The sequence below is a fragment of the Thermobia domestica genome, chromosome 6 (genome assembly GCF_964235325.1).
Source record: "Thermobia domestica chromosome 6, izTheDome1.hap1.1, whole genome shotgun sequence".
Taxonomy (NCBI): domain Eukaryota; kingdom Metazoa; phylum Arthropoda; class Insecta; order Zygentoma; family Lepismatidae; genus Thermobia; species Thermobia domestica.
Genome location: NC_137459.1, coordinates 242,119,811 through 242,135,346, shown reverse-complemented (window position 1 = coordinate 242,135,346; position 15,536 = coordinate 242,119,811). Strand labels below are relative to the sequence as shown.

Below are 15,536 nucleotides of genomic sequence, written 5' to 3'. Positions count from 1 at the left end.
CTGAACTATTCCCCGAAACCTCGTTCCCTTTGTGATTTCTAATGGGGGAAACTTGGTTATGACATCAAACCTTCATGTGTAAGTACAAAAATTAAATTTATGAACAAATAAGAAATCATCAGTTTTCATGTATACTTGAAAATATATACTTGTATTACTAATTTATGTTATTCAACTTGTACCTAATTTTTAACAATGATCTGTTCTACCTTTCATGTACAATACTGCGTTTTTAAACTAGAAGGTAAACTACTTTGAATAAATATTCATAATAATTGCAGTTATGCATATTTGTAACTTAAATTTAACGTGGTGTTTTAGTGATTACACAAACTGCAATTATGACCATACTGTATGGAAACGCTCTCACAGAGGGTACCCAAGCACCTTTACACGCTATGTGCATTAGATAAATTGATTTCTCAAGTCTTTTGTGAGAAAAATACTGTGAACTGAGAAATCATAACCTTTTCCATATCGTACAGGGGTGTTTTTCTGCGAGTAAAAGTTTCTTTTATAATGCGTTGAGAAATTAACACTTAGTTTGCAAGAGTACTCTCCTAGTACAAATATATTGTAGGCACAGACTAACTTCCCCTCCACCTCGAAGTGCTTCAATTTACACACTGCAAGTACTGACGTCGAAGTTAAAACCAAAAATACGAATGTGCTAACTACCTTGACATCAAACAGATCCACATATTTGAGTAAACAATTCAAACTTATTGAATTGGTGCAGGAACAATTTCCAGTTTTTTGTTACAAATTGTCTAAAAAGTTCTTAGACAATTTTTATTTGAATTCTATATAAACCCTTGCACTGGAGGATTTGACTTGGTAACAAATTGGCTGCTCGTTGAATAACAGTTTCTAATCTTTATTCGTACATGATTTTGCTGATGCAAGTTATACGCATATTTTTGGTACCGCTTTATGAATTGAAGGGAAATTCGGTTATTTTGGTTATACGTAATGGTTCGATTCGAATGCGAAAAAAACGGATTGGCGTGTCCTCCCAAACCGCAAAGAAAATTTAAATTTTTGGGAACTGGTGGGGTAGAAATTCTAATTTTGACAGTATAAATTAGTACATATTTGGCACAAATTCTTGGTAAAATTTAGATTCTAATTTGTAAAAGAAATATGTCGCACGAGCCAATTTTTTACATCAAGTTATCCTGAGCAAGGAAAACTTCAATTTCGCTGAATTGTTGGGGGCTATAAATTTAATTTTGGTAGTACTTCAAGCTAAGTCGAAATCAAAATTTAAAATTTATCGAAATTGATGGGTTACAAATTCTAATTTTGGTGGTACAAATCGGTAGATATTGGGTACAAATTTTTAGTAACGTCTTGATGCGAATTGGAAAGAAAAAGTAAGTTGTGCGGGCCTGATTGACTCGCCATCAAAAATTTAAATTTCTCGAAATTTGTGGGGTATATATTCTAATTTTAGTGGTACATATTGATACATATTCAATGAAAATTTTCGGTACCGTTTTGATTAAAATTGGAAAGAATAATATGTTGGCCGGGCCAGCTTGATCCGCCATCAAAAATTCAATTTTTTTTAAATTGGTGGGGGGTACAAATTCTAAATTTGGTGGTACAAATTGGTACATGTTGGGTACAAATTTTTGGTACTATTTTTCTTAGAATTGGAGAGAAAAGTAAATTGTGCGGGCCAGCTTGCCAACAAAAGTTCATATTTTTCGAAATTGGTGGGGATTCTAATTCTGACTTTGGTGGTACATATTGGTGTATATATAGTACAAATTTTTGGTGCCGGTTTGGTTCGAACTGGAAAGAAAAACAGATTGTGCGGTCCAGCTTGCCAACAAAAATTCAAATTTTTCGAAATTGGTGGGGGTACAAATTCTAATTTTGGTGGTACAAATTGGTACATATTGGGTACAAATTTTTAGGAAGGTTTTCATTCTAATTTGAATTTTGTGCAGGCCAACTTGACGCACATGTTGATGCCTTTATACGTGTTTCGAATATTTTTGTTTTTATTATTATCTTCTAATTTATTAATTTTAGCTTTCAAATTTGCGTTTGTTTGTTCTAAAATTTTTGATGCCAACGAAAAAGTTTGTGTAGTTATATTGTTCGGATTTTTTAGTGAACGCAGTTTTGCCTACTTTCTCTTCTCTGCTATTTTAGTACATTTCTGGTCGAACCATGGTTTGATCATATGTATTTTCGCGTGCCCCAATTTTCCTTTCTTGATGCTATCTTTGATTTCAACACTATCAACAAGTATCCTAAACACTAGTGCACTCCGAACCTTCTAAAACCGAGAACCTGTTCGACACTTTAATCTGGTATTCCCCTCTCACCTGACTTTCCTCTTATTTAGCCCTATAGCAGGTTTGTTAATTTAGAAATATCCTTAATCAATTCGTGCTTGTTATCATTTCTGATCTCAAATAGGGCAAAGGCTGAGTTAATAGAATAGTGTGGGGGACACAAAATGAACCAAAACCCAAGTAAGAACTTTTAACCTAATCTCAACATTATTCACTGATATTTACACTAGGTGTGGTTTGACTGACAAAATCTTTGAAATAAATTATATGATATATTACATCAGAACAGTATACGTCCTGAATTAAATCACTTTAAATTTTGTTTAGCTGTCCTTTCGTATCTCACTACGTTACACTGAACATGTGGAGCACTTCTTCGTGAGAGCGATCATACTAATAAACACACCAAGGCGTTTCATAACCTCTTTTAAAACCATTCTTGGATATATGTATACTTAGACTAGTGACTTGTCTTTCTTTCATTTTTAAATTGATACTCCACATTGGTTCATAATATGATTAACATTATATTATAAATAGCTCCTGTTAAATAGTTTTGTTTGAGAATCTTAGATGACGCAAATAATTTAAACTTTGGATTCAATATACGGGTACTATAAAACTTGAAAAGCTCACATTTTTGAATTATGAAATATTACTCATAATAGGCTAGTGAATCAATGTAGAAAGTTCTTAATTTGGAACAAAATAATATTATCTAAAGAATAATTTTCTGAAATTCTTAACGTATTTACTATTTTCTGTCTGTGTTTATATTTCTCATCTAAAGTGTGAGTGTCATAAAGAGAAAAGAAAATATTCTGAATTTCAAGGGGTGGTGTTTCTTATACACATCTTTTGAAGATAGTATGGATAAGGTTGTTATTCACCGGCCGTGAGAACCAAATGCTCAAACTGATGATCCACAAGTATTCAACATGAACAATCGGAGCGAAATTCCTGGCGGTGAAGGATTCAGTCGATTCAAATACAAAAGCAACAACATCGAATTGGATTGCACAATCGACGGATCTTGTGGTTGAAAGACCTACTCAGTCTAATCTACGTGAGTGCCTAAAAATATTTATTTATTTATTTATCATTATTACCTATTACAGAGCTATTGCTCCCTTTACAATAGGTATTACAGGTATTTTTTTCTTGTAATGCTACACAGTAAAACAATTAAAATAGACATTACAAAAAGAAAATTAAAAAAGAAAGAAAAGAAAGGTGAAAACATATACAGAAAATGAAACAAAATCGTATATACATTCAAGATATTACACAGTAAAAGAGTAAATACATCGTTTTGTTATAAGTGTGTAATATATGAATACATGAACAAAGTGGAAACCGTAGATATTCCTATACATCATTTCATATGTATTCGATGTTTGTTTTGTAGATTGTAAATTCGCATGGTCCAAATCGCATTGCAAATCAGTAGGTCATCATTTGCTACAAAAGTACTGTTTTACTTATTAATGTATTCTTTTATTATAGTTATATAATATTCAATATTCATAGTAAAGTCGACATCACAACAGTTTCTCGCTAATAGATTATGCTTCCTAGTTAACCTTATTATTGGCGAGTTTTGAGGTACGAGTGTATAAGACTTACAACAGCGAAAATGTAACCGAACTCGTAGACTGTGCTTACAAATATTAAAATTTAATGAATATAAAAGTTCCGGTCTATCGACCAAACCATAAACTATTTTGTACAAGAACATATAATTAACTAGCATCAATTACCCGCTTCGCTGGGTTAAATTAAAAAAAAAATAGTAATATGTTTCGTTATTCACTAACTTTTTACTAGTAATAAGTTGATATTGGTCACTTTCGATGATTTTCATATATCCCCTTTCATCCCCATGTTGCGGCAACGGCATTGGAAGTGTCATTGTTCATCCTAGCGACCCCGAAAAGTATGAATTCGACACTGATGTTGGTAATTTAGATTATATATATATATATATATATATATATATATATATATTTATATCCCCTCCCGCAATTTTTGCGGGGCTCAATTTGGATATAAATGGCATCAGAAGTGTAACTGTTCATCTCAGCGAAATCAAAAACTATAGATTCGACATTAAAATCGGTCATTTTTGATCATTTGTAAATGTCTTTCCCTTCCGTTAAGTTACATAGTCAAAGTGATACGACAAAAATCATCTCATGTTCGAACTTAATCTAGGTTGAAAATTTGATAGAGATCAGTCCTGTGGTTGAAGAGTTAATAAGTTATATATATATATATCGGGTGTTGCAAAATAAGTGTTACAACTCTTGGGAGGTGACTCCTGACACTGAGACAAGAAAAAAAGTTCTCTTGAACTTTCGGCTATCGGACATAGTTTCAGATCTACAAGGTGCCGAAAGCGTGGGAAAATGACTTTCGGACGCCAATAGTTCGGAAACTATCCAACATAAAGAGGGCGGGTAAAAAATTCACTGAAGAAGTCATACCTGCTCTATTGAATTTTGCATGTTTCACAATCCTACCATGCACGCGCAAGGGATTCCCCAAAGGAACGTAGGGAGTCCCGGATAATCTGCCAAGTGAAACTTGGTCTAAATGGATATGAATTGATAGGCTTTCTACCAGGTAACAATAATTCGTTTGTATTAAGTCGATATCTGGAACAAATACAAAATGGCGGACACCTTCTTGCCCGTTGTGTGTGGTTGCATAATCGCCAGATACGGATGCCGGCCAACATTGACGTTCTGAGTATTAAGTGTAGCGAATTTGTACTCAAATACTCTAGAAAGACATCTGGAGTGTTGATAGAGCATAACAGATGAAGCAGGGTGATTCACATGTGTGGAAACACTTAACGAAAAATGCCAGAAATGCACACATACTCAGTAAACGTGAGTTCAAATCGTCGGAAATGTAAGGATTAACGTCAAGAACATGAAAGCCATTGCCAATTCACCAATAATATTCCCTCAAACCGATGCTATATGATGTGCACGGTTGCATACCAATAAGGATGCCACAACTGAAGCCAAGTTGAAATTGTACAATTGGACTCACTAAGAAACTGGGTAAACTAAAGGAATGTCACTAGTGGGATCACATGATCGATATTGAAATGTGGCCAATGTGTGTGTTGATAGCAACATGTAGCTAATGGACAAATGTCAACATGTCCCACTACTGCTGGGACAGCGTTCCACGTGCGAAAAATAGGAAAATAACTACTCGGGTCTTGAATCTGAGGCCGTGGGCTGCCAGTAGGAAACTGCGACCACGCGAGCAAAAGCGAGCGCTCTAGCCGTGAGGTTCGAAGGAGCCTCACTTTCTATGTATTAATTTCTTTGAGGAGTACCCACTTTGTTTGGCAAGCGCTCTTGTACAGCCTTCCGACATGCTTGTGTGTTTCATTTTGTTACTCCTACTGCACCGTTGTAAACAATCAGAGCTTTAAGACGTTTCTTCCTATTTCTCATGTCGTTTTACTTTCCATATGTATGGTGTTTCAGCTGTAGTGTTAAATGTGCCAAATCGGTTCATTTTCGTCTTTGTCTTGGCATGTGCACGTGTGTAAGATACAATTTCTGGAGGTATTATCCTATATTTCGAGTACGTCATATGTCCTAGAAGACGTGGGACATGATACAAGTTTGTTATTTTTATGCTCTATCAGAATTTGAACCATGCATTAAGCGATTTCTTTTCATATGTGTCGACTGTGGAACAATGTCCCAAACAAAGAGGGACATTGATACAATCGTGTTCTAGTTATGTTCTACCAAAAGGTGCACCAGATGTAATAGCAGAATGTACAATGTTATTTTCCTAGTTTTCGCACGTGAGACGGTGTCCCAGCAGTAGTGGGACATGTTGATATTTGTCCATTAGCTACATGTTGATATCAACACACACATTGGCCACATTTCAATATCGATCATGTGATCCCACTCGTGACATTCATTTAGTTTACCCAGTTTCTTAGTGAGTCCAATTGTACAATTTCAACTTGGCTTTAGTTGTTGCATCCTTATTGCTATGCAACCGTGCACATTATATAGCATCGGTTTGAGGGAATATTATTGGTGAATTGGCAATGGCTTTCATGTTCTTGACGTTAATCCTTACATTTCCGACAATTTGAACTCACGTTTACTTAGTATGAGTGCATTTCTGGGCATTTTTCGTTAAGTGTTTCCACACATGTGAATCACCCTGCTTCATCTGTTATGCTCTACCGACACTCCAGATGTCTTTCTAGAGTATTTGAGTACAAATTCGCTACACTTAATACTCAGAACGTCAATGTTGGCCGGCATCCGTATCTGGCGATTATGCAACCACACACAACGGGCAAGAAGGTGTCCGCCATTTTGTATTTGTTCCAGATATCGACTTAATACAAACGAATTATTGTTACCTGGTAGAAAGCCTATCAATTCATATCCATTTAGACCAAGTTTCACTTGGCAGATTATCCGGGACTCCCTACGTTCCTTTGGGGAATCCCTTGCGCGTGCATGGTAGGATTGTGAAACATGCAAAATTCAATAGAGCAGGTATGACTTCTTCAGTGAATTTTTTACCCGCCCTCTTTATGTTGGATAATTTCCGAACTATTGGCGTCCGAAAGTCATTTTCCCACGCTTTCGGCACCTTGTAGATCTGAAACTATGTCCGATAGCCGAAAGTTCAAGAGAACTTTTTTTCTTGTCTCAGTGTCAGGATTCACCTCCCAAGAGTTGTAACACTTATTTTGCAACACCCGATATATATATATATATATATATATATATATATATATATATATATATATATATATATATATATATATATATATATATATATATATATATATATCCCTCCTACCTCCTCCCCCCAGTTCTGTCGTCAAAGTGAATAGATAAATACCATCCCAAGCCCGAATTTCATCTATGTTGAAAATTTGATCGAGATCGATCAGGTGGTTCAAGAGTGAAGTCACATAGACAGTCATTTTCATTTTTATTTTGTTACACTTATCTCCGCCTTCCCCTCCCCTACGTTGCACCGTCAAAGTTAAATGACAAAAACTATCCTAAGCCCGTACGCCATCCACGTAGAAAAATTGATCGAGATCGGTTGGGTAATTCAAGAGTTATTAAGTTTTATTTATTTTTATATATTTGTCCCCGCACCTAAGGTCTACCGTCAAAGTGATATGATAAAAGCCACCCCAGGTCCGATCTTCATCCATATTGAAAATTTGATTAAGATCGGTCCTGTGGTTAAAGCGTGATGAAGTTTATTATTTTACATATATCTCCCCCTCCCCCGACCCTAGGTTCCATCGTAAAAGTGAAATAACGAAAACACCCGAGGTCCGAACCTTATTTACGTTAAAAGTTTGATCAAGATAGGTCTGGTGGCCCAAGGGTTATTAAGTTTTATTTATTTTTATAGTTTTCTCCCCTCCCAACCATCTCCTAAATTATACAGTTAAAGTGATATGATAAATACCGCCTCATATCTGAACTTCATATATGTTGAAAATTTGATTAAGATTGGTCGGGTGGTTTAAACCTGATGAAGTCACAAAGACAGTCACTTTTATTTTTACTTTATTGATATATATATATATATATATATATCCCCCTCCCACTCCCCTTCGTTGCATTTGTAAAAATGAAATGAAGAAAACATCTCAGGCTCGAACCTTATCTATGTTGAAAGTTTGGTCGAGATCGGTCGGGTGGTTCAAGAGTTATTAAGTTTTATTCATTTTCATATATTTCCTCCCCACCCTCACTTAAGATCCAGCAGCGTAGCGTGATATTCCGAAATGGGGATGCCCAAGTTAGTCACTTGTGCGATACAATACTACTAAAATCAGCAATACATAGCTATACAGGGTTGTAAATAGGGTTGTAAAAATTTTAGGGAGGAGGCCCCCTAATTGGTGGCCTAGTGGGGCATACAGAAGCAAATGCGTGGATTACGTCAGAAGCCAATAAGCATTTGTCTCAGCTTCTTCTTACCACTACCGTGTGATAAGAAAACTTGGCCCCGCTGTTGTACGAACATTGTTTCCAGTATAGTTCCCTTTATTTCTTTCTCGTGGGCAGCTTCTTTCTCCGCATACCATACTTCAATCTTGTTCTTTAAAAAGTCGCCCCTAGAAATTTGTCATCTTGAGTCCGGAACTCAGACGTCCATTCGTGAATATAGGCCTGAGTGTATACGTATATCATTTGAAGATGCAAATAGAAAACACTTAAACCAACTCTGGAGGCCTGTTTCTGAGTATGTATTTCGTTGTCAGATATCCAGATACTGAAGGCAGGGGCGCAAATCTGTCTTCAACATTCGAGGAACGGGTAAGACCGTTCCCATTTTTCAAAGCGATGTTCAAAATATTTATGAAGTTGAAAAACAATGCTGTGGTGGATCAGAGTTGTCTTCAACATTTGGAGGAGGGCAGATTTGAGGGAGGAGGGAATATTTGAGGCTTACTCTGGGGGGAGGGGTGATGAAACTCATATTACGGTAGATGAATCTGATTTCTGAGGTGAACCTGTTGTATATTATATACCAGGCGATGTAGATGAAATTGTGATACGTATCAAGTGCCGTGAACACATTCTGAAATCTGAATACATGCATATTTATAATTGATATGTTTCTATTTACGCATCCACAATGATCCACATTAAAATTTTAGGACACTTGTTTTGTAATAATATAAATAATGACTTCCTTAAAACGATGAAAGAAAATCAACTATGTGTGGCGCAACAATACTCTTATTCAAAATTATGATGATCACAATAGCATTATAGGAAGCGTTACAGGAATTAAACAAATAGTTGACAATAGACTAACAATAATTAATGACAATGAAATATTAAAGAACACGATTCTTTTTTTAAAATGAAACAAGTCAAGGGAAACAATTTCATCCCACTTTCCTTTGTGGTATTCGGCTACAAATCATCACAATTTCAAATCGGGTGGAGGGGACATGTCCCCCTAATTTCCTCGGGATATGTGCCAATGACTGAAGGGCCCAAGCAATCTTTGCGAGGGGCGGGAATGCTGGCTCTCTTGGTCTACCAGATCGGTGACCGTGATTATACAGAATGCTTTATATTTATGCTTGTGTGTGTGAGCTCCCTCAAAGAGTTTCTGCCACGCCACTGGACATACTATGTATTTATGATGAAGGTTAATAGTTTGCCTTTAATTACGATTACAGTTACGACGCATTTAATTACGATTAAAGCATTACTATTTTTATACTATTATCTACATAACCGACATGCTTCAAAAAGGCATTCAACTAGCCATTTCTGTTTTGTTCTATTTCCTTGACGTTAGCGCTCATACCTTCTGTACAGAAACTATAGCTTAGTTCAAAATAGATAGAGTTGGAAATACTTGAAGATATGCCAGCGTATATCTAAAGCAAAATGTAGAGTTGCAAGGGTTGAAGGGAGTTAAGTAAGCAAGTAGTTGCGCATGCGCACTCGACAGAAAGCAGACGAAACCCCCGTTTCTTGCAGTAGGCCTGGATGCCCAAGGAACATAGCATACGACAAGAGGAAAGATAGAAAATGTGCATCTGAGTGACGCGCATGCGTAGGTTCCGCTTATCAAAGTAAGGCGAGAGAGCACATCTAGAAGATTGCAGTGGAAATAATTGTGATAATTACAAGCAAACAATTTATATACAATGAAATACGTACTTTTTCTTATTAATAGGGGATGCCGGGCATACCGGCGTTCCCTTACGCTACGCCGCTGTTAAGATCTACTGTCGAAATGAAATGATAAAAAAAAACTTCCCAGGTTTGAACTTCATAAATGTTGAAAATTTGATTGAGATCGTCCGGATGGTTCAAAAGTAATTAATTCACGAACATAGTCACTTTTAATTTTATTTTTATTCACTTTTGTATATCTCCCCCTCAACCCTTCCCTACGTTGCTCCGTCAAAGTGAAATGACAAAAATCATTCCAGTCCCAAACCTCATCTACGGTGAAAATTTGATCAAGATCGGTCTGGTAGTTCAAGAGTTATTAAGTTTTGTTTATTTTTCTATGTCCCCCTCCTCCCCCTCTCCTAAGTTGTACCGTCAAAGTATATAGCTAAAAGCACTTCCAGGCCAGAACCACATCTACGTTGAAAATTTGATCGAGATCGGTCAGGCGGTTCAAGAGATTAAGAGTCACAAACATAGTCACTTTCAATTTTATAATAGTATAGATTAATTCCCTCCTATTACACAGGCTATCAAAAAGAAATTCCGTTAAAAGGGTTTTATACGATATTTTGTCTTGATACGATGATCTTTTATGCTTTTTATGAAAGAGAGTAGCCTTTGGCTAGCTGGGGGTTCCGCCTCCAGATCCCCGAGTCTACTCGGCCTACGACCTTTCATTTCTTATTAGGGATGCACGCGAGACGAGACGAGACGAGACGAGAAATGGAAAAGTTTCGTTTCGTCTCGCAGCCTCAAATGTTGGTCTCGTCTCGCGTCTCGCATAAAATTTTGAGTCTCATCTCGCGTCTCGCGCGAGACTTTCTCGCATGGTCTCGCAGTCTTGCATATATTCTGGGTCATAATTTTGCAATGTGTTATTCTATGGCTGTTAATGAATGATGATGTGATATTCTGTCCGAAGGCAGGCATTTGACCTAAAAGTCCCTTGGCAAGGTGAATCTATGGTGGTTTGCCATTGCTTTCCATGGGGTGAATGTTCATAACATCCTAAGGAGACCGAACGTAGAGTTCAACATGGTATCCGAACTTGTGTCTCTCCTCTCCAAATTAAAAGAAAAGTTGTGCTGGAATTTGATTGCTGGACCATTAATTTTCGTCAAATTAATAGCATAATTTACAGCAAAACCAGCATAAATTGTTGTTGGATCCAACATTGTTTTCCAGCTTAGAGGTCTCCAGCAATATTTTCCAGTATACCATGGGGGCACATTTTTGCCCCGAAAAAAAGTCGCCAATGTATTTAGGATATAAAGAATATAACGACGAAGAATATGTTTTTCTGAACTCATTGAACCACACCCGGATCCTTTTACTATATCTATATGTAAATTTCTTCGTCTTTATTTAACCGGATTTCAACCTTGTCTTTTCCTGCTTCTAGTCCGAGGAATGCTCTAACGTCACAATATCCAAAATTGACACGGATTGTTCCCTTAGAATAGGTTTGAACTTTCTTTTGACAAAGTTTAAACTCTCTAGCATTAAATTTGTGGAAGCAGCAGAGAAAATATAAAAATACGTTACCTGTGCCCAGTGGCGTAGGGAAGGGGGGCAGAGGGGCCGGCTCTCCCTCCAAAGAGGTCCGACAATGTACTTTGGTACTTTGATGTTTGTAATTTTTTAAATATATTTTAGCAACACGAATGTATTTAATCGTACTGAAATTGAAATTTTACAATTTCTCAGTTACTATCCAATACATTCTGCTTTGACTGTCATTTTAAAAACAGAATATAACGGTCATTATCTTAACAAATAGAGTAAATTAACATATATTATACATAAAAGTCGCATTAAAGCAGAAGACGACGAATTCATAAAAGGAATCATTAATTATTCTTCAGTCTTGTTCAAAGCACAATTAGTAAAATAAAAACATTTTAAGATTTCACCACAATCAACAGCACCATCAAGAAGATTGTAAAAGCTGCCACTCCTAGAACACACATCATTTTCCGACTTCTTTTCTGATGTTTCTCTGCTTTCTGCAGCTGCTGAAGTCCTTCTTGTACCTGCACTTGGCCTTGTTCTATGTTGTAGTCTATTCGATCTAATACAGTTCCCGGTATTAGCCATGACTTCAAACAATATATATTTATCCAAACTGGATTCAAAACATTCTTCATGAACATAGTCAAAGTGGTTGTCACCCTCCTCGGATATGTCTCCTTCCGTCTTATTGTGTGTTATAGAAGAAAAATCTCGTCCAGTTCTTTACCAGGAGGTAATGTGCCTAAGATCGATGACACATTCCCGCGCTGGATGGCGATGCTGATACGTTGGAAAAGGAATGCAGTAGCTCGGGGGTCACCAGTTTTGATTGCTATTCGATGACCAACTTCATTAATTAAATTAAATCCTTCGTGACCCCAAGACCCACTGGTTTCTATTGCTACTGTTACAAACCAATATTTGTCCAATAGGTTTGAGTATTTTAGTCTTTTGTCTGATTCTCTGTGAGCGGCGACGAGACCTGCCTGAATTGAAGAATGGGGTAAGTTGGAAGGAGCAAACGTATCGGAACATGTGAAATCCCAGACTAGTGCTTTTCCATTTTTCCACGGTACCAAGGTCATGCCATCAGGCCTTTTACCATCAGAGCGGCAACAACCATTTGGTTCTTTTATTGAAGGAACTCCCGCTGAAACGAGGGCTCTACAAATAATGTCGTTTACAATATGATGTCGAGATTGTCTTCCCGCACTTTTTTTACATGAAAGGCCATGTAATCCTTTATTATCAACATATGCGTTGCAAGCAGGACAAAAGTGAGGCTCACAAATATTAGCACCTAAGCGCAGAGCTGTAACAATACGAAAGCTCTCATTAGAAAGGTGTAGCCCGAGTGTGTGAGAAGGTAGGGCTTGAAGCCATGCTCCGTTTTTGGAGGAAGAGACAGCTAACAGCCTGGCTTTGTCATCTGGGTTATTAGTTGATGATAGGAGTGAAGATAAACGAAGCTTGACTATAGGTTCATCCCAAACAGACTGAACATGTCTTTTGTCGATAGGTGGGGGATCCATTCCAACCAGACTAGTCCATTTATCGGTGCATTCTTGTACATCTCGAATCGAGTCTAAGTCAACTTCCTGTTGAAGAAGAGATCCAATTAGTTCTCGTGAGCCATAGAATGATGCGAGGAAAGAAGGTATGGCGATATCCATGGCTCGACGAATCCCAAGGCCTCCATTCTCAACTGGTAAGGAAGCTTGTAACCATGAACTGTCTTTCAAAGAACAGTTTAGAATGGATTCCAGTCCTGTTCTAAGAGTGTGGTCGAATTTGTCAAGTAATTTATCATCCTGCCAAGAAGGGGAGCAACGGAGGAAATACAGTAATCTTGGAAGTGAGAGTGAAGCTCGTAGTAAATAATAAGCGGAGTGTGCAGAAAGTTTTGATAATTGAGAAAAGAAGAATTCTAATTTTGATATCTTGTCCAATAAAATTTTGCTCCTTGATTCGGTAGAGATGGCAGCCCCTAAAAGTTCCGCATTGGTAGGTGATAAGAGTTTGATACCAGGTGCTACTTCGTTAAACTTTTCATAAAGGTCATGGACTTCATCAGCTCTGGCGCTCAGAAAACTCACTTCACATTTGGCAGAGTTAAGAAACAATCCAATAGATGAAGCTTCTAGACGAATTTTATTAAAAGCGCGTAGTACTACGTCGATATTTCCAGCTATGGTACCGTCATCCAAGTACCAGATATTTAAATCTGTGTTAATATCCTTAATAATGTGATGGATTGTTAGGGCGAACAGTGCTGGTCCAAGTGGGTCGCCTTGCTGTACTCCACGTTGTGAGTGAATTATGTTATCCCTTATAAAAGATTGCTTGGTTCGGAGTAGCATTGGTAGATGTATGGATAGTACGTTGGAAAGTTAGTTTTAACAGATTGTAACATTGAGTCGCGGTTGAGTTCATTGAAGGCGTTGCGGAAGTCAATTTTCAAAAATGCTTTCACTTCAGTATGGGAAGATGAGTAGTACATTCTGGCAGCATGTACGGCTGATTCTGCTCCGAATGGTATACAGACCCCAAGTTGGTGTGGTGATAGTATATTAATTAATGAATCTCGTATCCGGAAGCAGATAATTTTTGCTGATAAGCGTCTCCAAACATTGCCAACAGCTATTGGGCGAATTCCACCGCTTTTCTTCTTCAGTGCTATAAGTGAAGCACCAAAAAAAATTGGTCGTAAAATGGTCGGCACTTTCCCAGATATAATTAAGTGCATAAATTCACAAATGGATGTGGTTAACCGTTCCCTTGAATCAAAGTCTTGATTTATAAGTAGATCTTTTAAGATTGAGGGACGGAGATTATCCATTCCGCCTGCCGAACCAGAGGGGAAGGATTTTATAGCCTTTAATAATTCGATGGAAGAGACTTTAGTTACTGTAGTCGAGTCCTCAGGTGGTTCGGGATTGATGAATGAGTGAACGTGGGCTGGATGTTTTTCTCGTAGAGCATGTAGTACTGACGTATCTGGCGTAGCCACAGTGTCATCGGATATCAGTAGTCTGATAGCGCCACGTATATCACCATCTGCTAATTTTTGTTCGATGCTTTTCGTATTGATTGAACCGGATTTTTGTGGTTTGCGAAGTTCGTTGGTCCCTCGATGCTGCTTTGTTAATACTTCACGCTGATGTTCCCTCCAGTTTCTAACTCTTAGCTTCATCCAAGTGGTGAGATTACTTACTTTCTCAGAACGCGGTGGAATGCAAAGCACTGCGTAGGGGAAAACTAAAAGGTCGATCCAAGAATCAACATTATTGGTGTTGTTGATATTACGAACAATATCACATAGAGAATCAGCTACCGATGAACGAGCACCGCGCGGGACACGACGATGAACCGGAACATTAGCCTTCAAATAAGACATAAGATCATTCATTTTGGTTAAAAGTTCAGAAGAATTGTCACTGAAATCTAAGGTTAATAAATCCGAAATATAGTTGGTAGGCTGTTGAAGTTTCACGTTACTGTCCTTACTCTTGCGTGTCGCGTGATGACATTTCCCTGTGTGAATGGATAAGCCTCTTTGGCTAAGAAAATGTTTATTACAAATAGCACATTGCACATCGTTTGAAATGTTTGATGTATCCATATTATGGTTATATGTTATTAAAATTGTTTTGTTTCACTCATTGTTATTGTTGAAAATTTCAAACATACACTTTTAACGAATAGTAACTGATAAAAATGCACTTTTCGTTTTTCCGTTGCACTAGATTTCATTGTTAAAGATTACGGAATTTTAACGTTCATTAGGCCTATTTTTTTATTTCTTTATAATAAAATAACCACAACACCAATTTTAATACGGATTTCGCCACTTTCACCTCGGAGACATCATGCACACCCATATACGACTCAAACTCGTCAATCGAAGATATTTCCTCATTTTAGGACAGAAACCACACAGAGAACACTTTTGGATTCCACACTGGTGTCAACA

The 15,536-nt window shown here is 37.3% G+C and overlaps 1 protein-coding gene across 1 annotated transcript in view; it reads right to left on the bottom strand.

The window, feature by feature from the left end:
- Positions 1-15,536, bottom strand: part of LOC145688445 (von Willebrand factor D and EGF domain-containing protein-like) — a 613,451-nt gene that overhangs the window by 229,690 nt on the left and 368,225 nt on the right. The window lies entirely within an intron of this gene.